Raw genomic sequence first — 22,761 nt, forward strand, 5'->3', positions numbered from 1 at the left:
TTTGTTCTAATTTCTCATTTCTTTAAATGTGACAGCTGCATAGTTAGGAGCATGTATACCACGTGCTGTGTAACTGAGGTTGTTTTATGTTTCCATTTGCAGTGGTGGAGTGCCATGTGTGTGTCCTGCCACTAAAAGGGCAACACGGTAAATTCTGGGTCCACTTGTGTACGACATTAGCACTGATCTCTCTGGGCTTTTTTTTTTTTTTTAAATTAAATTAAAGAGGAATAAAAGAACCTGCCTCAAGGGGTTATTGTGAGAAGTAAACTAGATAACTAAAATGATTTGGATATTACCTGGTACCTGGTAAACAGTATATAATCTGTCACTATGAAGTTATGGATTGTCATATTTTACAAAATTCTTTCATAAGAAATTGGAAGATGATAACAGACTTGTAGGCTACCCAAAAGCCATCTCTCACTTTTTGGTGAAGTCTTGGTTTGTTGTTGTTTTTATTTTTTCTCACATATACACACATAAACCAGGTATTTATATTGGTTGTGTTTTTAGAGTTAGCTCAGACTAATCTTTTCTTCCGTAATTTTACTGGTGTAAGCATATGACCCAGCTCTGTGCAGTAACTTACTGGGAGGATTCTGTGGCATGTCTGGGAAAGTCTTCTTAAAAAAAAAAAAAGAAAGAGACAGAAAGAGACATAAAAAAGATGGTTCCTTTTTATTTATTTATTTGTTTGTTTGTTTGTTTAATTTTTTAAAGATGACTGGTAAGGGGATCTTAACCCTTGACTTGGTATTTTCAGCACCACACCCTCCCAAGTGAGCTACGGGCTGACCCTTTTATTATTATTATTATTTTCCCACTGATCTTTGTGGATTGTTCCCTGGTTACATTTTTCTGTCCTCTGGTGTGGAACCTGAGAATGGCAGGGCACAACACTGTAGAACTAGTGTGACTGGTGATATGAAGGGCCACTAAAATACCCAAACCAGGAATTGCCTCTTTAAGGACACAAATGGAATGTTAGGTTTCTGTGGTTACACTAGAAATATCCACCAACTTACCAGCTCAAAACAACACACATTTACCATCTCACAGTTTCTGTGGGTCAGGAGTCTGGGCACTGGTCAATGGGGTCATCTGCTCAGGATTTCAGAAGGCTGCAATCAGCATGTCAGCAGAGCTGCATTCTCATCTGGAGACTCAACTGGGGAACTCTGCTTTTGAGCTTACTCAGGTTTGGGAGGAATTTGTTTCCTTGAGGATGTATGCCTGAGGGCTCAGTTACTCACTGGCTGCAAGCTGAAAGCCAACTGTAGTTTTCTACCTCTTTATAGGTACAGCACACAGAGCTGCCTGCTTGTCTAATCCTAATGAGGCAGGATTTTATTCCAGTCTGCTAGCATAGTCTTCCATAAGAATAATCACAGGACTTATATCCCTGCACCTCTGCCATTTTTTTTTAGTGGATAAGTCAGTTTCTGTTGCTTATAACAAAATACTTGGAACTGGGTAATTTATAAAAAATGAAATTTATGGCTTGCAGTTTTGGAGGCTGGGAAATTCAAAGTCTAGGGAACACATCTGGTGAGGGTCTTGGTGGTGGCATCTCATATGGCAGAAAATGGCAGAGTAGAGAGAGCAAACTTGTCACGTGCTCTTCTTTTAAAGCTTTCAGAATTATGCCTGTGACCACCATTTTTAATCCATTCACTACAGCATGGACCTACAACCTAGTCACTTCTTCAAGGCCCCACCTTTAGGATTTAGGATTTCCCATCCTCAGCAGTCTTATTGGAGATTTAAGTTTCAGTGATGTTGAGGGGACTTCCAATCTACAGCAGTTGGCAAAGCCAAGTTAAATATCTCATCCACATACCAAGGAAGAGGGTTACATAAGGGTGTGACACAGAGGTCACTTTAGGATGTGCCTGCCACATGTATTTTATAAATTTGGTGGTGGAGGGGAAGTGATGTTATATATAGGTTTTCATTTCTTAAAGCAGAAGGTATCTTGAATGTCACATGCTAATTTTATAACAGTTATTCACTTCAGAAATATTGCATACTGCAATAGTGGGGTAGAATTACCACTTATCAATAATTGCTTCAAAGTTGGCTATTATTGTGTACTGAATAAATCTAAGCACTAGAAATGAATTATTATTTCATTGTTTAAATGAAACGTGTTTGGATATTGATAAGCTGTCATACATATAAAACACTTTTCCTGGAACAGAGAATGGAATCAAGCCTTAGTATCTTTGATGCTGTTGAAAGCAAATATTGTTGAAATAGAACTGTTCATGGATGTTCTTTGATGTTGCATGACTAGATGTGGTGTATCATGGAAATATTACTTCACCTGCTTCTAATATCACTTCCTTATATTATGACTTATGACCAACTTACTCCTAAGTCATTCCATTAGTGTGCTCAGGCTGCCATAACAACATACTGCAGTCTGGATGTCATAACAACAGACATTTATTTTTTATTTATTTATTTTTTTAAAGATGATGGGTAAGGGGGTCTTAACACTTAGCTTCATGTTGTCAGCACCACGCTCAGCCAGTGAGCTAACTGGCCATCCCTATATATGATCCAAACCCGTGGCCTTGGTGTTATCAGAGTAAGCCACAGACAGGCCCTAACAACAGACATTCATTTTCTCACACTTCTGGAGGCTTCAAATTCAAGATCAAGATGATAACCATTTGTTTCTGGTAAGACATTTTTCTGTTTGGATTGCAGACAGCCACCTTCTCCTTGTGTCCTCATGTGGCCTTTCCACTATGCTCCTGGGCAGAGAAAGAGACAACCCTGGTGTCTCTTTCTCTTGTAAGGGTGGCCATCTTGAAGGACTCAGGCCCTGCCTAGTGACTTCATTTCACCATAAGTACCTTCCTAAAGTCCCTAATACAGTTGCATTTGTGGTTAGAGCTTTCATATACAAATCTTGGATAGACACAGACATTCAATCTATAAAACCCAATGGATCAAAATATATTATTCATCATTTACTGACTTCTGATTTGGAATGGTTGTTGGTTATGTCTGCCCAACATTCCTTACCAACATTATCCTAGTAATAGTCCACCTGTGTGACCACAGGGCTGTCACATTACCCAGATATGACAGCCAGAGTGCTGCATATTGACCCCTGCATGGTGTTTCATACGGGGTAGAAAGTGAGTCCCCTGTGGCCTCTGTAATAGTAGTGGTCACAGACCTGTTTGTGTGGGGGTCTGGAGCTGCACAGGAGTGTGTTAATAGAAAGGAAAGAGGCTGTGAGCAGAACGTCCTGGTGTCCTGACATCCGGGCAGCCCAGACACCTCTGAGGCCCTCACTATGAGCCTCTTTTTGTGATTGCTGCTGGGTGAGTGTATTTTTTTGCTTTTGAGTCTTTGTTTTGTTTTGCTTACATTTTGTTCAAATAGGTTAGTTCTATTTGTAACTCATTTTTAACAACAGTGATTATTCCAATCTAGAAAAATGGAATAACTTTCAATTATTTGTGTCATATTCAACTTTTTTTTATCATGCTTTATCATTTTCTGTGTACAGAATATTCACCTTTTTGTTTAAATTTACTCCTAATTGGTTCTTTTGGAAACATAATTGATTATATGTATTTGTGGGGTACAGATTTGAATATCAATACATATGTACAATATGTGGAGTGTTTGGTTTTTTAAATGCTATTGTAAATAAGATTATTTTGTTAATTTCTTTTTTAGGTTGCTGTTAAAGTATATAAATTATACAGGTTTTTGTGTGTTGATTTTGTATTCTGCAATTTCCGTGAATTTGTTTTTGAGTTCTATGAGGATTTTTGGTGAAGTCATTAGGGTTTTTTTAATATAAGATCATGACATTAGTAAGAAGTTCACTTTTTCTTTTTTATCTGGTTGCCCTTTCTCTTCCTTCCTTCCTTCCTTCCTTCCTTCCTTCCTTCCTTCCTCTCTCTCTCTCTCTCTCTCTCTCTCTCTCTCATTCTTTCCCCAATTTCTCTGGCTGTGAATTTTACTAATCTGTTTAATGGAATTGGGAAGAGTGGACATTCTTATTTTGTCCTTGATCTTAATTACAGAAGACAGAAAGTTTTAAACATTTCATAATTTAGGATGGTGTTAGCTTTGGGTTTGTCATATATGGCATTTATTGTGTTAAGGTAAATTTCTTTTGTTAATTTATAATATATGTAAAATAGAGAAAAATATCTCCAAATATGTTGAGTTTGTTTGGAAATAGTAAATAGTATTATAAACCAAATGCATACCATGGCAAGCTACAAACGCCTTCAGTGAGGGAAGGGTAAGAGAAATCTTTTATTGGCAAAAAGGAAGATGTTACATAAGCTGATTGGTAATACAGTTCATTAGTTTCAGAGGATCAAAGTCAGATTTATCATTAGCTCATGGATTGAGATGTTTTATGTGCAGTTTCTTCTCTGGGCATCTTATCTGTATTATTGCAGTTCTAAAAAATGTCTAATGAGAAACGTTGTCATAGAAACATGTGCATATGTGCAAAGCATGTGATGCATAAAAGATGTGAAAAACAGGAAGGGATTTCTGATGGGGTTTTAAGAAAATCCTTGGAAACAAGGATCTGTTACACAGGCATTTGTTATCATCTCCAAGTTCTGGGCCAACATTATATTGTCAGGAGATGCATTTCTGCAAAGATTTGATAGTCAACAACTACATAACTAAGTTTAAAAAGAAAAATACAAACAAAGATAACAGCAATATGACAATTCCAGTTTACATGATGGTTTTAAGCCATAAATATAGACTTAAAAGCATTTAACTAAATGCCAAATACCATGGGGAACTAGGTGACACTTGTTACAGCCATGTGGTTTGTTTTTCTATTTTATGGAACTGGGTCTCAACTTTCCCATAAGAGTTTACCCACATACAGCATGTAGTATTAGCAATAGCACAGAGAGCACCATGCTAAACTAATAAATAATCAAGAGCAATTCCATAATCTAAGACTACCCTGGCAAGAGAATTTAACGAGTGCTCTTTCACAGCAACAGCCTTTGCAGTGGATCTGCAAGAATTTCTAGGATATCAGATAAGTATCTTATCATTTGTTCTTAGCAAGTACACCATGACATGGCACAAAACATCTGCCTAAGGAAGCAAATTCAGAATTCTATAATTCACCAGGTAATTCATAATTGACAAGTTGATGTAATAAGAGGCAGATAACCTAATCATTATTCCAATTATTAATTTCAGTTCTACTATGTATTGATAATAGAACAGTCAAATATTCTAATTTACATTGGTCTCCTGTTGTCCAGGTGTCTAAACATCTGCAGGCTCAAACGGAGGTATCCCACTCACAAAATTAAATGTATCTGATAGGCACACAGACAATTCTTCTATCTGTGAATTTTTTGTATGTAATAAAATAAAACCAGGAGTCAGTCATATTACTAAGTACTGCTAATAGATTTTCCTTTTTGACTTAGTCCCAATAACTTATTTTCACATATGGCAGGGAGACAAACAAAATATTTTAAGAGTAATGACCCATTACATATTTCCAGGGTTCAACTAGAAGACCACTGATTTGAGTAGGTAAGACATAGGATGGTTGCTGAAGATGAGTGAGAAAGTGTTACCTATAGGAGGGTCCACAGATACAATTTGTATGGGTGCCTGGGAAATGTGGATAAGAGCATTGTCTTTCCAGGAAAACTAGAAAGAAAATAAAGCAAGAATTAATAGAAAGGAAAATGTATATAAGCCTACTCTGTTCACCTCTGGAAAAAGCAATCTACCCAGATGCCATCTCCATTAAATTTTGAGAATTTTTAATTTTAATTTATTGGCAGGAGTGCCGGCCCACTCAGGAGCTGATTATTTTAAAAACGAGATACAGTTATCTATAAATACATTCCTTTAAATTTGGCAGTGTGAGGGTTGGTCAGAAGAACCTGGTACGGTCTTTCTAGCATGGTTGGAGAAAATCCTTTTACAAATGTCTTTTTCAATTGACAAGATCTCCTGGTTGTATGTTATGGTGCTTAAGGTCTTTGTCTCCCAGGAGTGTACTGTGGAAAAATTTTTCTGTCAGAGCATAATTTTTATTTATAGCCTTGATAATATCTTTATAATAAGCATTTCAACCTTTTACTAATTTGGGATCAAAAGAATTTGGAATCAAATGCATGTGGGGTCCAGCAATTATCTTGAAATGTGACAGCTTGTGTAATCTCCGGGGAGTAGCTCTTATGTTCAGAAGTGCTGCAGGCAGGGCTTTTGGCCGTGGCAATTACAAAGTTTCCATAAACTTTGCCAACTGGTCTTAAAAGTACTGTTTATGGGTTGAACTAGTCTGAGGGCTGGGGATGGGAAGCACATACAGCACCCACTTATTTTATAGCTTGTCCAGTAAAATGGGGTTTTTGGTCACTGTAAATGCTGAGGCATTACTCCAAGTAGGGTACCAAGTAGATGAAGGCTGATAATAGCTAGAGCAGCATAAAACTGTATCACATTTAATAATTTTCTTTGCATATGTCTCATTTATTATGTTGTCTTTACTGTAAGTGAGGAAACCTCTCAGCTTCCACAATATACCAAAACCATACAAAAAACACATGGTCAGAGTACAGCCACTGGAACCTCGATGGTGGTAGCCAAACATGAGGAGAAAATGGCAAAATCAAGCTGTGTCCATGCACACTGCAAATATCTGTGCAGTGGATTTCTACAATGTGGAAGAAACACTTAAAATTCAGCTATATCCAAATTAATTAAAGTCAACTTTTTAATTATTAGATATATTTAACTGACAAAACATAATATTCAAAAGAGATATTTGTATGAGAAAAGCAGGTTGGAATAATTATGTCCATTGTAACATTGTGTAGGATGCACAGAAATGCTCTGGAGGCTGCTTTTTTCATTCATGACTCTTGGGAGGGGATGTGGATTTTCTTTTATCCCCTCTGGGGAGTGGCATGCAGAGGTACAGAAACATTTTCATGACACTTGAGGATTGGATTTAACATCTGTCACTGTTCACTTTGTTTTGACTGTTGTATGTGGTCACCACATAGCAGAGTGTCTTTGTTCTACAGAACTTCACATTGGGATGACGATGAGCACTGAGTCTGCAACACATTCTCAAGCCTCAGAAATGTCAGCAAGTTGGGAATCTGGCGAAGGGCATGTGGCATGTTTGGGTCCCATTTATGCAACTTTTAAGTAAATTTGGCACTATGTCAATGATGCTAACTTGAGTATTATGCATTGTACACATGTAATGAAACATCACACTGTACCCCACAAATATGTCCAGTTATTATGCGCCAACTAAAAGTAAGTTTTAAAAAATAGAAAATTTTAAAAAGCAAAAAGGAAGGTGCTCATACTGTACAGGATGAATTATATCCTGGACTCTTTGTTAATAAGATATTAGTTGTCTCATTTACAGATATTTTCTGCTTTTCCACTCTCTTGCCTATGACAAGCACTAGTCATACAACAGAGAATAAACACAGAGGTGCAGCTCATTGCCTCCTCTATTAGTAATAATGTCCAGGAAAATGTTTGCCCAAAGAAACTGCAAAGGCCATTTAGGGGCTATTGGAAGGAAATTAAATATGATTTGGGTACTAAATACTTTTGCACAATCATTGTTTATCTCAATAGGTGTAGTTTTGGAATTGGATTAAGAAAAAAAATTTTAATATTTATTTTTAGAGAGGCATGCTGAAGTATTTAGTGTGAAAATCAGAAAATTTTGGACTTGTTTTAAATGATAAGAAAAATAATTTTTAAAGAAATAAGGGAGTTCTGGTCAAGATGGCAGAATAGACAGTTCCAAGCATCACTCTCTTCCACAAATAAACCAATTTATAACTATAAAAAAGCAACTACAACCAAGCTAGGGCTGCTAGAGCTCCAGGGAAGATGATGAGAGACCTATGGAGAGCATAAAGGTGGGAAAAGCCACAATGAGAGAAAGAAAAAACCTCTTCCACCATTTCATGCCACAGCCACTTTAAGGATGGAGCTGCTGAGTGCACAGAGCATGAGCCACCAAATGCTGCAGCTGTGCCCCTTGGATGAAGTTGTTCAGAGGTGGCAGGGGAGAAGAGGGCCTCGGTGGACCTCAGGCCAGCAAGACCACTAATAGGATTCCTGTGGGCCCACATAGGAATGAGGAGCCAAAACAACAGGAAAAAAGGAGCCATTTGGAGACTGATGAGTAATCACAAGGGACTGGCATATGGCCCAACCCATGGGAAGTGTTTGGAGCATGGGCAGTGGCGAAGATAGGCCCACTGGGGGACACTGGGGCACAGGAAGGACAGCTGATCTACACTCCAATCGGCAAAGGACCACTCAGAGGAGACTGGCAAAGAATATAGAATTGTATGGGGTGCCGTTTGATGAAAAGACTAAGGCCTAGATCAGAGTTTATACACAACCCAGGTGCACCAGGTCTCTGGAGAGCCATAAGTACCTATAAGGTCAGCTGTTAAACCCTGAGCTGCACAAAAAGCCTTCCTTAGGGAATCAGCAGCAAAGCAGCAATTTAGCTTAACCACACAGCTCAAGTACTTGTTCCCATAGGAAGTTCCCCAATTTTAGAAGTAAGCAAAGGATAAAAAATTAGTTCTGGCCCAGGCACACAACCAAGGTCTTGGGGCCCACCCAGGGACCTGAGGTATGGAGCTGGGAACCAGACCTCCCTCCCACAAGCAGGCACACCACCAGTGCCTTGGTCCCTGCCCAGGCACCTGAGGTATAAAGCCAGGGACTGGACAGCCTTCCCACAAGCAGGCATGCCACCAGCATCTCAGGCCCCACCCAGGTACCTGAGGTATGGAGCCAGACACTAGACCCCCCTCACAACCAGACACACTGCCAGTGTCTCGGGGCCCACCCAAGGACCTGAGGTATGAAGTGGGGAACAGATCCTCCTTGCACAAGCAGGCATACCACCAGCACCTTGGTCCACACCCAGGGACCTGAGGCATGAAGCCAGGGACCAGAACTCCCTCCCACAACCAGGCACACTGCCAATGCCTAAGGGTTTGAATGGGGACCAGAGGTATGGATCTGGGGACCGGATCACCCTTTCACAACCAGGCACACTGCCAGTTCCTTGGGGCCCACCCAGGGATCTGAGGCACAGAGCTGGGGACCAGACCCATCCACAACCAGGCACACCATCAGTGCTTGTGGACCCACCTGGGTGGAGCTGCAGACTGGACCCCCCTCATAAACAGGTGCACAGCCAGCACCAAGCGGCATGCCTAAAACATCACATCCATGTGGGTGGCCCACCACAGCCACCACAATAACCATGGCTGCTGTGAAAGTGGCTAGATGCCACAATAACCACCCAGATGGTCCATCAGCCACTGGAGGGCATTGACACATGGAGAGTCACCAGCAGAGACCAAAGAAAAGAAGAGGATGTCTATCTCCACAAAGCCCATTCCAGAGTGACAGAAGAAGCACCTGCTCTATGATAATAGTGGGGGACCTGGACAAATCTCTCAGCATTAGACAGATCATCTAGGCAAGAAATCAACAGTGTAACTATTCTTTCAGGAGGAGAAAAGAAATCTAAGGTTATCAGAGGTGGGAGGGGGAGGGAGAAGGGTATAGGGAGGGAGAGATGGGACAAGGGGCATAAAGAATAAGTATGATTTGTAACAATATATATGCTAGTAATACTGATTTGATCCACATATGTCAATGTTGAAGCCCCCAAATATGTATAATCAATTATGATTCAAGAAAAATTTAAAAAATTTAAAAATGAAGCAGTTTTCACATTTAGGTGAAGAGTGAATGGTTTTACTATAGTATCCTTTGTACCTTAATATGTGTATAAACTTTCAATAATAAAAATTAAAGAGAAAATTTTACACATATATTATTAGAATAGATTTGATTTTTAAAAAGAGATTGAGGACGAGACATACCAGCCTGTTCATGGTGGTTTTCTCTGAAGAAGCAGAAAGATTTAGAGACAAAAGATCACAGGGAAGTTTAAACCACATAATTTTGTGTTATTTGCACATTATATGACAGAATTTATTTGTCACTTGAGTAAAGAAGTAAAACTTAAAGCACTACATAAAATACATTTTAGGAAAAAGTCTGCTAGTCTTTACTAAATTGGCTGTAGTTATTTCTATTAAAAAACTGAAAAACAGGAGTGTTGGTTTTTCAATTTTTGTTCCATGTTTTTATATCTATGTTAATTACTTGAATAATTTAAAATTGTAATACAAAAATTTATGAATACTCTTGAATTTTTATGAGATTTCAGGTGAGACCAACATAAAGGTTAAAAAAAAGAAACTGCTGATCATAAATTTTATGAATTAATTTTAATGGTTGAAATAATTTTATCCTATAGATGTGCTATAATGAATTTAACAAATCCCCTCAGGCATGCTTAGGCTGATTTTAGTTTTTTACAATTATAAACAATACATTGATGAACATCATGTTTGACTTTTCTTAGGATTACATTTCTAGAAAGTGTGATGCACACACTTAAGGCTTTTGATACGTACTTCAAGAAGGTTTGTAAGGTGACACTACTTGTGCACATGTGGCTGACCGGGATGAAGATGTTTGAAAACAATGGGTTGGTAGCAGTGGAAAATGGGACATCTGGTATGTACTGATAGGCTCATAGCAGATGCACAAAGTCTTCAGAGGGCAGTTGATAATGTCCATCAAAAGTGTGGAAAATACAAATTTTAGTCAGACTCCTCTGATCCCTCTTCTTAACCTGGCCTCAACCTTGGCCTGCCTTTAGCAAAAATTCAGCTGTCAGGTATTTTTCTTTTTTTGTATTTTTTGTTTTGTTTTTGTTATGATGACTGTCTAATTCAGGAATCATACCCTGGAACTCGGTGTTTTGTTTTGTTCTGATAAGTCAATTTGATAAGAATCCTCCCACTCTTGATATCATCTCCCAGGAATTTTCTAGCCACTGATCCCCTCACGTTACCATTTGCTATAAATTTCCCCTTATCCCTGTTATATTAGGAGTTAACGTCCATCTCTCTCCCTTACTTCAATGCAGTTAGTTCCTGTTGTGAAAGTCTTCCTTAATATTTTAACAAGTGTCAAAATATTTTATCTCTATAACAACTATTAATTTCTTTGCCCTTTGATATAGCAGGTAAACTTCTCAGGATTTATTTTATAGATTCGCCTGTTAACTTTAAAAAAAAGTGTGGCCAAATATACAGTTCATCTGGGCCTAGGGCATTATGATGGGAATACTCATGTTGTAATAGACTATGTGTGAATGGGAATACATGTGTCATGGTAAACTATGTGTGTATTCAGGGAGCTAAAGAAGACAAAGGATTTTACAAGAAAAGTGATGGATTACATAATTGGGAATAATTTTTATTATCCTTGGCACAAGAGATAATAACAAGGATAAAGCCAGTTTGGGGTCTGAGAGACAGTTGTTGGGCAGAGGTCTCCAAGGTATTTTTGTGTAAGTTTGTGATGGACTTTGTGCAAGGTCATGGTTTGTATATGCCATTGATGAAGATTTAACAAAATACCAAAATATGACTGATAACATATTAGATTATAAGAATTTGATACAATTTTGTGACAATTATATTAACAACATACCCATAAATGTAAATTTATAAATATCTGGTATTATAAGTCACCAGAAAAATCATTCCACATAATTTTTCAAATAATCCTAAATCCCTTAATATCTCTACAAGATGAGAAATAAGCCATTTAAGGCTATCCAGAGGCCCAACTGTAAAATCTCAAAGACTTACTTTAGAATTTTGATATTAGGGAGGCCCATTAAACATGCCAAAATGTTGAAAACACTTGATCATAACAGGATCACAGGCCAATGTAAAATAATAACTATTTAACCAGAGTAATAATCTAAAGGGTTTTTTTTGGTGGCTAGCTAGTATGGGGATCTGAAGCCTTGACCCTGCTGTTACCAACACAGCACTCTAACCAACTGAGCGAACTAGCCAGACCCAAAAGACTTTAAAAACAACACAGAAAGTTCCACAGATGTAAAAACTTTTACTCTTTTAACATTCAGTCATTTCAAGTAATTAAAAACATAATGAAGATAACACAGGAAATTATCTTACTAAAGAACAAAATCTTTTGGGCTGGCCAGTTATCTCACTCAGTGGAGTGTGGTGCTGATTAAACCAAAGCCAAGGGTTCAAATCCCCATACTGGCCAGCCACAAGAGAAAAATCACAAAATCTTAAATTTTTTAAGGCAGTCACCAAAAAGGTAAAGATAAAATTTCTGTAGTGTGATTGCATCATCTTATGCACAGCTGGCTTGGATAAACTGAAAGGTGAACCTGATGAAAAGGTATAAATTTAATCAAGCACAAAAAGAATGTATCCAAGGTAATGAGAGTAACAATTTAAATACATCAAGAAAGCAAAGGGAACACTTTCTATTGCATGAAATAAAGTCTTGCCTAATTCTAGAATTGCAATAAAGCCATTTAAAAATTTTTTTGGTTTCCTGTCTTGCTTGGTTGGTTAGAGCATGGTGTTATAAACCCAAAATCAAGGGTTCTGATGTCCTTACCAGCCAGCCACCAATAAATAAATAAATAAATAAATAAATAATAAATAAATAAATAAATAAATAAATAAATAAATAAATAAATAATAAAAAAATAAAAACAACAGGAAGAAAGAAAAAAGAAAAGCCAAGAGTACAGAATCAAATCATACTGGAGGAAAACATTGTTTATCTAGGTCTTCAAGACAGGAGATTTTAGCATCAGACAATTGCCGAGTCATCTGATGAGCAGGTTAAAGAGAGTTATAGTCCAAGACCTTCTCAAGGGGAGAAAAAGAAAGCACTGCAGACTATGATGTATGGCCTGCAAATTACATGCAGCAAGACACGGTATAAGTTGAACTTCTGAGACATGAATCTAAGAAGCTTTCAGAGGAAGATTCTGCCTCAAGAAATGAAAATCACCATTCTAAATAAAGAATACAGCATTTCCAATCTGAAAATAGGGATATTAAATGAATCTCAGGAAGAAATAACTATAGTTTAGAAGATGGCTATTTATGAAATATTAAAATTAAAAAAACTCATAATTTTACTAAGAGCAGATCAATACCTCAAGAGAACCTTTTTGTTCTAACAGAGCGAGAAAATTTAGTTTTGCATTAGTGTATTTTTAATATCAAAGTTCAATCTTTAAAAAGACTTGTAATTTCATTCTAATTATAACCAATGTAATAGCACAAAAATTCCACTTTATAAATTCACCCTTCAGGAAACATTATTACAACTTAGTCAGACATTTCCACGACATGCTTTAGAATTTCTATTCTTCCTCTTTCTTAAATAATCAGTAAGTTAACTTTAAGATAAAAATTTACTATGCAATATTCTTTCTTTAACAATTTTTTTTTCTTTTTTAACCTTCACCAAAAATACATCTTTATATCCATGACTTTCTTCATATTTTCCTTTTTCACATTGGTCTTTTTCATCATATTTCTATTTTTATTTTTGAATTTACTTCTTGAAACAACCCCTAATAACCTCTGAATTTAGATAAAACTATTATCTTTAAAATAAAGAACACAATTTTATGTTTTAAAATAATTTTTAAAGTCAAAAGCACATCTTTTTTTGGTACACATTGTATACAAAATTATGTATATTGATTAGACTACTCACAATTAGAAAGCACATCTTTTGTGAAAACCCAGGAAGCAAGCAATTTTGAACTGTTTGTTGCATGTCAGCATTTTATTAATTATTAATTAATTTTTATTGAATCAAAATTGATTATATTTTTGGGATTGAGTGTTGACATATGTGGATCAAATCAATATTACTAGTATGTGTATTGTTACAAATTGTACTTATTCTTTATGCCCCTTGTCCAATCTTTCCCTGTCCCCTCTCCCTCCCCCTCCCACCACTGATAAACCTAGATTTCTTCTCTTCTTCTGAAAGAGTAATGGTTACTCTGTCGATTTGTTGCCTAGATGATCTGTCTAATGCTGAGAGATGTGTTCAGTTTCCCCAGTATTATCGTAGAGCAGGTGCTTCTTCTGTCACTCTGGAATGGGCTTTGTGCAGAGAGACATCCTAGTCTTTTCTCTGGACTCTGCTGGTGAGTCTTCGTGTGTCATGCACTACATTGCTGGTGGACCATCTGTGTGGTGGTTGTGATGTCTAATGATTTTCACAGCAGCTGTGGTTATTGTGGTGGCTGTGGTGGGCCACCCCCCTGGAGGTGATGTTTTTGGCATGCTCTTTGGTGCTGGTGGTGTGTCGGGTTGTGGGGGACTCTGGTCCCTGGCTCAATGCCTTAGGTTTCTGGGTGTGCCTGGAGGCTCTGGTGGTGTGCCTGGTTGCGGGTGAGGTGTCCAGTCCCCAGCTTGATGCCCTGGTTCCTTAGGAAGTGCCTCAAGGTGCTGGCAGTGTGCATGTTGTGGCAGGTGGTCTGGACCCCAGATTGATGCCCTGGGCCCCCAGGTGGGGCCCTGAGTTGCTGGCAGTGTACCTAGTTGTGGGTGGGTGTCCAGACCCCAGCTCAATGGCCCAGGCCCCTTGGTGGGGCCCCAAGGCAGAGGTGGTATGCCTGGGTGTGGGTGGGGGTCTGGTATCCTGCTCAATGCTACGGACCCCAGGCAGAGCCCCAAGGTGCTGGCAGTGTACCTGGTTGTGGGTGGGGGTTCCAGTCCCTAGCTCCACATCCTGGTCCCCTGGGCAGGGCCTTGAGGCACTGGTGGTGTGCCTGGGCTGGAACTAAATTTTTGTCCTTTGCTTACATCTAAAATGGGGGGATTTCCTATGGGAACCAGTACTTGATCTGTGTGGTTGAGCTAAATTGCTGCTTTACTGCTGTTTGCCTATAGAAGACTTTTTGTGCAGCTCAGGGTTTAATGGTTGACCTTATAGGTACTTCTGGCTCTCCAGAGACCTAGTGCACCTGGGTTGTGTATAAACTCTGATCTGGGCCTGAATCTTTTCATCAAACTGCATCCCATTCAATTCTACATTTCCTACCAGTCTCCTCTGAGTGGTCCTGTGCTGACTGGGGGATGGATGTTGTCCTCGCTCTGTCCCAGTGGTCTCCAGGGAAACCATCTCCCCCACTGCCCATGCTCCAAACATTTCCCATGGGACAGGCACTGCTCTGGTCCCTTGTGGTGATTCACCAGCCTCTGAATTGCTCCCCTTTTCAGCTGTTCTGACTCCTCACTCTTGCATGGGTCCACAGAAACCCTATTAGTGGTATTGCTGTCCTGTGAGCCACCAAGACCCTCTTCTCCCCTGCCACCTGTAAGCAACTCCATCTAATAGGCATAGCTGTGGCTTCTGCCAGCTCCTGCTTCATGTGTTCAGCAGCTCCAGCCTCAATTAGGTTGTGGCGTGAAATGCTCCAAGCAGTTTTCTCTTTCTCTCATTGTGGTTTCTCCCCCTTCATGAACTTTGTAGGTCTCTCCTCCTCTTTCCCTGAGCTCCAGTGGCCCCATCTTGGCTCTTGTTGCATTTTTATAGTTGTAAATTGGTTGATTTGTGGGAGAGAGTGATGCTGGTGTCCGTCTATTCTACCATCTTGACCGGAACCCCCATGTGAGCATTTCATAAATGAGAACCATTTTATAATATTAGAAAAATATTTTCCCAAACCTTAATTTTTTGAATAACTTAATTTTTTAATGTATATCAATATACCGAAATGTATTTAGCTTTCTTATAAAATTTAAAGCCAAGAACACACTTCTATTTGTTAAACCCTCATATTTTAGTTTTTGTCTTATTTGAAAATTTAATGAATATCCTTCAGTTGGTTTAACATAACTTTAAGATTTTAAACTACATGAAAATTACTTATAAACATTTATCTCATTTACATTTACTTAATTTATGTATGTATTTTAACAATTAAACCTAGATTACTTAGAAAACCTGAGATATTAGACAAGGCTAGTCATTATTCCAAGTTTTTTATTGTTGCTGTTGTTAACCACTTTATAGCCTGTGAATATCAGGTGTTCACCCAAAGTTGAACAGTTGAGCAATTTTCTGATAACTCAGAAGATACAGCTGTTTTTATTAAACCAATATTAAATTAGTCTTACTGATGAAATGATTACGTATCCAAAAATTATTTTGTTTTAGACTGGGTTTATAATTTTGTGACCTTAAAACCTCTAACAGAGACAAATATAATCCTGTCTGACCAGTATACCCAGGAAAAAATGTATGTTCACAGTTTTGAAAATATTTCTCTTTTTATTTTATCAAAAAATCAGCTTATTTGTTATAGATTTACCTGTCATGTGAACTAAAAGTGCATTTGGTTTAGTTACTATTTAATTTGCCAAAATTTTTATTGAATGCTTGTTTATTTAAGTTCACTAAAAATTCCTTAAGGAATTTCTGGCTGACTGCCAGAATTTACCATGTAGACATAACATACAACATAATACATGTACATATGTGTAAACAAGCCCAAACACATGTACATAGACACAAATAAAGACCTTACAGCTTTTATTTTGGAATTTTAGTCATAAGATAGTAATATAAACTCAGCAGTTTATAAATAGGCCATTGGACGTGAATTATATATTTTTGACAATAAACAGGACCTATTCACATGGCTAAACTTTATTTGCCCTGGTAGATAATCCAAGGAAGGCTTTTGGGCCAAATTGGTGCAGCAGTTTTTATAGCAGTTTAATTATTAAAGAAAAATTTACCTGCCTTTATTCTTCAATTTTAAATGAGTTTAGAATTAGATTTTTAATGTTGACATTTTAGCTAAGACTGGCTGAATTGCATAAGAACACATTTCCAAGTGACCTTGAATATTTAGTAACAAGTCTATTTTTTGTTTGCTGGTTTGGTTTGTTTGACCAGTCAATGTGGGCAGAAAAGTACTTTTTAAAAGTTATTTTCATCAACCTCACCATCATCATCATCATTATTATCTTCCTTTGGCTCTCTTCAGCCTATGTGCAGCAGACAGAGCAATTTCTATGCGGGACTAAGATATATTGTTCCCTTGAGCTCAAGATTATGACCTATTGGATCTGAGAGTCTAACTTTTATAAACATTTATCTACTTATTTTTTAGATTATTGATATTTCTTTAACTGTTTCATCATCATAAGCAACCATTTGTCAGCAAAACTAAATTTACATTTTCAAAAAGCATTTAGGTTTCTAGGTCATGGATTACCATGGAGCTATTCTAATTTGTAAAACAATTAATTTTAAAGCACTTTAAGACACTTTTTAATTTTTATTTTTTTATCTTGGCTGCAATGTCATGAGTAGTGAGTTTTATCTCAACACTTGTAGAAGAGTCAACAAAGTAGGCAGAGAATAGACACTAGAGAGATAGAGAGCTTAGAAGGCTGTATATGATAACTCTATAGTTAGACTTTTTGTTTGGTAGTAAGAAAAAAAAGTAAGCTCAAGGAGTTAGAATGATTACCATAATGGTCATCAATCTAAAAACATGCATGAGAATGGGCCATAATTATTAAATGTATAGCTGGCTGGAGTCCCAGAAAGCCTGAGATATCTTAATGTTTGAGAACCTATACTATATTAAAAGTAAAACCAGCAAGAGTACTAGATAGGTGTGAAGAAATTGGTGTCAGTATGGTCAGGCCCCTCGCCTCACATCTGGCTGGATATGATTCAGCACATCCATTGTAAACAAGTTATGTAAGAGTGTTGTAACTGTGCATGTGTGCCCATATACTCTTTGGCTCATTACCACGATTGTGTACTTTTGGTATAAAAGACAGTGGCTCTGAACTGCTGGCCAATGGAGCTCACATCAGAACAAAGCATGTGTATCCTGTTATCGGCTGTCAGAATCTTTTTTCAACTACCTGACTCATGACCTGCAAAGAACAGGGCAGAGGGATCTGTGATTCAGCCCAACAATTGGTATAGCTGTCCTCAGGATTCTGAGCAGGTAAGGGAGCCACTAGCACCTTGGGAGGGGGAGGAAATGTAGCTATTCTTGAGTATGTTGTACCTGGAAGCCACTTTCTTGTTGATGAGGGTCTGGCTGTTGCTCACTGTACTATGAGTCAACATGGACCAAGTACTCCATGAAACAGAGTGGCTTTGAGATTTGCAGCAGAAAGCAGACATGGGTTGGAAGCATGGGTATTTGTACTAGAGGCTGAAGTGCAACAATGTGTCATCCCTGCTTTCAACACTGGGGATGATGATGAAACCGATGGTGACTTGGGGGAGACTGTGCATCCCCTGGCATGACCTGATGTGCATCAGAAACTGAAGCATGAACAGCCCATGGGACTGGGTATATAACTGGTAGGCAACCCTCAAGTGACCCAATTTACTACTTATGTCCCCTACACTCAAGGTGAGTTGGTTGACATGGGGAAACAGTTTTATGGGAAACAGTTTCACCGGAAAGTGGGTGAATCCTCAGCTTCTTGGCCCATGTGGTTGTGAGACCTAGGGGTGGATAGTGTGATGTGCTCTAGTGATGAGATGGAAAAGTTAGTCTCTATCACCATGCTCTCATCCCTGTGGCAGTGGCTACAGAAGAGCTGCAGATATGCACTGGGACAGGATAACCACTCCTTGATGGACTAGCTGAATGCAGCTGTCCAGACTGTGTGGACAAATGCCAGAGAAGTGCCTGAAACTGTGAGTAGGTGGCAAACATATGCCAAGCTGGTTCAAATAACTCAGGAGGTAGGGATGTGACAGTCTATGTTTAATGTGAACACCAATGGCCCAGATGATGAGCATTTTACAGGCAGCATGAGAGACATAGTGCTGCAAAATGCACCAATGTTCTTTGGGTCATTGATGGCCATACTGGCTCCATACATTGGCTGTCCTCTACATGAAGTGAGGACCATGATGGCCAGTCTAGGTGAGGCTGAGGGGAGGAGATGTGCAAAGGGGGTCTGAAAGGTGGTGAAGACTAAGTCTCCCCAAAATACTCAGACTGTTGCCCCAAAGGAACTGAGCAAGACCAGCCATATGCAGATGTTGTTTGCCTTGCTTGTGGCAGGAGTTGATAGGGGAAAAATCGACAGGCAACCAATTTGGTCCTGTTTGCCTTCTGGCAACAATTGCTCCCTGAACACCAAACATCCAGAAACAGGTGGCAAGGTATGCCCAGTTAAATTTAAAAGACTTTTTGGTTACTCCTACAGATGCAGATGGACTGTTTTGATTAGGGAGCAGGCCAAGGTGCTCATCATTTGGGGTTAGATGAGGACTGGAGTCCTCATCTTGAACTGGTAATACATTGGTCACAGACAAATGTACACTGTGTTAGCATTGGGGGACACCAGAACAGAATGTAGCCTGACACATGGCAACCCAGATAAGTGTCCAGGGGCCACAGTTCATGTAGACGGCTATGAATGACATACTATTAAAGTCAAACCTGTGTCTTTGCCACTGGGCATAGGATGATTGCACTGTGTATATACTGTGTATGTATCCCCAGTAGCTGAATACATCTTGGGTATAGATGGACTTTATGGTTTTCACCTGCAAACAACAGTTGAAGAGTTTTGGCTGCTGATATGAACAGCAAAGCCTGTGTTATGGGGACATGCTAAACATGACCCACAGGTATTACCCAGGCCAAGACATGCAGTCAATGTGAAACAGTGTCACCTGCTGGGAGGACATGTGGAGATTGGTGCTGCTACATTGGAGTTAGAAAAATTCAGCATCACTCATCCTGCTTATAGCCCCTTTAACACCCCAGTATGGCGAGGGAAAAAGCCTGATGGTACCTGGAGGATGACTGTAGACTACTGGGAACTGAACAAAGTAGTGTCTCCTTTAAATGTGGCTGTGCCTTTGGTTCATAATTTATGAATCAGCTGATGACTCATCTAGGAATTTATGATGTACGGGATCTAGCAAATGCTTTTTTCTTTATCCCAATCTCAGCTGAGAGCCAAGATCAATTTGCCTTCACCTGGGAAAGAAGACAACGGACTTTTCAAGTGTTGTCCCAAGTATAACTGCATAGCCCAACCATCTATCATGGTTTAGTAGCTGGGGACCTGGCCAAGTGGACTAGGCCCAGTATGGTTACTATGTTTCATTATATAGATTTTGTCTTACTAACCTCTGATTCTCTTGCAGATTTGACCAAGGTGGTTCCAATGCTGCTAGGCCATTTGGAACAATGTGAGTAGGTCGTATATGAGGGTCTTACCCTTTGGATATTTATCTGGAATATTCAATGGTGAATGGTAGGCCACTGACCCCATGGGGACAAGCTACGTGGCAAGAGTTATGGGAATTGGGACATGAGAAGGGAGTAATTCTTTTCCATGTCACAGGACACTTCCCCTTAGCAGTCCAGACAATGATGAAGACAATGTGCCTTGGCAAAGGTAAGGTAAGGTGGCTGGAGAGTGCCGCAGCTACTGATGTGGCTCAGTGGTTACATTGATTAATGCTGCATGCTGACTGCAAGACCATGTGGTTGATGGCTCAAAAGTGGAAGCTGCCCACAAAATGGGAAGATGTTGTAAACATGTCATATTTGTCTGATGTGTGCTCAAGAGAATTCACACCCCCTGAGCATGCCACATACCAATGGGCAAATAACCAATGGAAGGGTACCCCTGACTCGATGGCAAGTGGATTTTGTGGAACCATTCCCCAGGTCAGAGAATTTCAGGTGTATCTTTATAGTCATTGATACTGCTACAGGACTCCTGTTTGTATGGCCCTGCAAGGATCCAGACCAGGTAAGCAGTATTAAGGCATTGAATAGCCTTATGGCCATGAATGGTCAGCCCCTGGTCACAGAAAGTGATAATGGAACCCATTTTAATGGACATGAAGTACAGAAGTGGGCTTCTCAGTTGTCCATTCAGTGGAAGTTACATGTGCCACATCGTCTTTGGGCAGCAGGAATGATTGAATGGTATAATGGTCTTCTGAAAAAGGGACTGAGCCTATCCATCCAACCCCCATCCCTGAAGGGGTGGACATGGTGGTTATAGCTGACAGGACCCTGAATGAGAGATCCGCAAGGGCAGGCCCTCTGCAGTGGAGGCTCTGTTGTGCAGAGCCACAGCACCTGTTCCTGCAACCATTCTTTCCAGGATGGTAAGCTGGCACATATTCTGCCAGAGGGATGAGAACTCTATTGTTGCCAATAAACTTTTTGTCTTTTTGCTCATAGTATTGTGGCTGCAGGCACCAGAGTTAACTGGACACATTCATGTGGCCAGTATGTTGGCTTGCTGAATATACACCAAGTTTCTTACCAGTGTGGCTCCAGGATTCCTATGGAAAATCACCCCAGTAATGACTACTAATAAGACATGTGTATGGGTGGGGATTTTGTGGCTAACAGTTGAAAGGCTAGAGCTATGGGGACAAGCCTCAAGGTGTATTGAATGTACAATAAGTACGGAAGTTATATGGATGCAAGAGTCAGCCATCCTCACCAAGGAAACACCATGAAAGATCTCAGATGTGTAGATTGTACAGTGAGGGACCCTGAGGGGGCAGGGTGTGAGAAAAATGGAGTCAGTATGGTCAGGCCCCCTCACCTCATATCTGGCTAGGTATGATTCAGCACGTCCATTGTAAACAAGTTATATAAGAGTGGTGTGCCTGTGCGTGTGCACTCGTGTACTCCTTGGCTCATTGCCACTATTGTGTACTTTCGATATAAAAGGCAGTGGCTCTGAACTGCTGGCTGGTGGAGCTCATGTCAGAATAAAGCATGTCTACCCTGTTATTGGCCACCAGAATCTTTTTTCAGCCATCTGACTCATGACCTGCACAGGACGGGACAGAGGGATCTGTAATCCAGCCCAACAATGGCATTGCCTCTTAACAAGGAAACAGCTGTAACTTTAAAGCATGCTATGTAATTCTCGGCCCCAAATCCCCCAAACCTCCCACTGTGCAGCAGAGGAGGAGAGAAAAACAACAACAACGACAACCCTTACCTAACTTCTGGTACCTGTCAGCTGAACTTCCTGTTGTGTAGAGGAGGTGGAGCAGCAGAACAGAAGGAATTTGAGAGGAAATTCTTAACTCCTACCCAAGGATGGAGATGGAGCCAACCCCTAACCTGAGTCTCCCACCGTAGCAGAAGCAGACCTGGCAGTCTGAGTGCCCGGTAGATAGAGATGAAACACCCCCACTCTTAAAAGAACAAGAGGGTCAGAACAGCCCACAGTAGAATAGACCTCCCCCAAAACAAGGGAGATCTAAAATTCAGAATAGATGCTCCCTTCGAACTCAGTGAAGCTTCTAGAGCCAGAAAACTTGAAGTCCCTTTGTTGCTACCTAGTGCTATACTCAAGAGAAACTCGTGGTAGTCAGGGGAGTTGCTCTGGATGCCATCCTCATTGCCAGAAATGCTGACCTAAAAAAGAACCAGGCCAAATATATAGTTTATTTGGTCAGAGGGCATTGCAACAGAATACACCTGCCATAGGGAACTACATATGTATTCAGGGAGGTAAAGGAAGACAAAGGATTTTAAAGAAAAAAATGATAAAAGATTACAAAATTGTTTTGGAATAATTATCCTTGCTACAAGGATCAATAACAATAGTGACACCAGTCCAGTGTTGGACAGATAATTGTTAGACAGACAATTGTTAGACAGATGTACTCACAGAAGAATCTTTGTGTAAAGTGGTGAGGGCATTTGTGCAACATTGTGGTTTTGCAGAACCCAATGTTCTGCAAAGTACCCTCCATTCATAGACCTTA

This window comes from Cynocephalus volans, chromosome 4 (genome assembly GCF_027409185.1).
Source record: "Cynocephalus volans isolate mCynVol1 chromosome 4, mCynVol1.pri, whole genome shotgun sequence".
Lineage (NCBI taxonomy): Eukaryota > Metazoa > Chordata > Mammalia > Dermoptera > Cynocephalidae > Cynocephalus > Cynocephalus volans.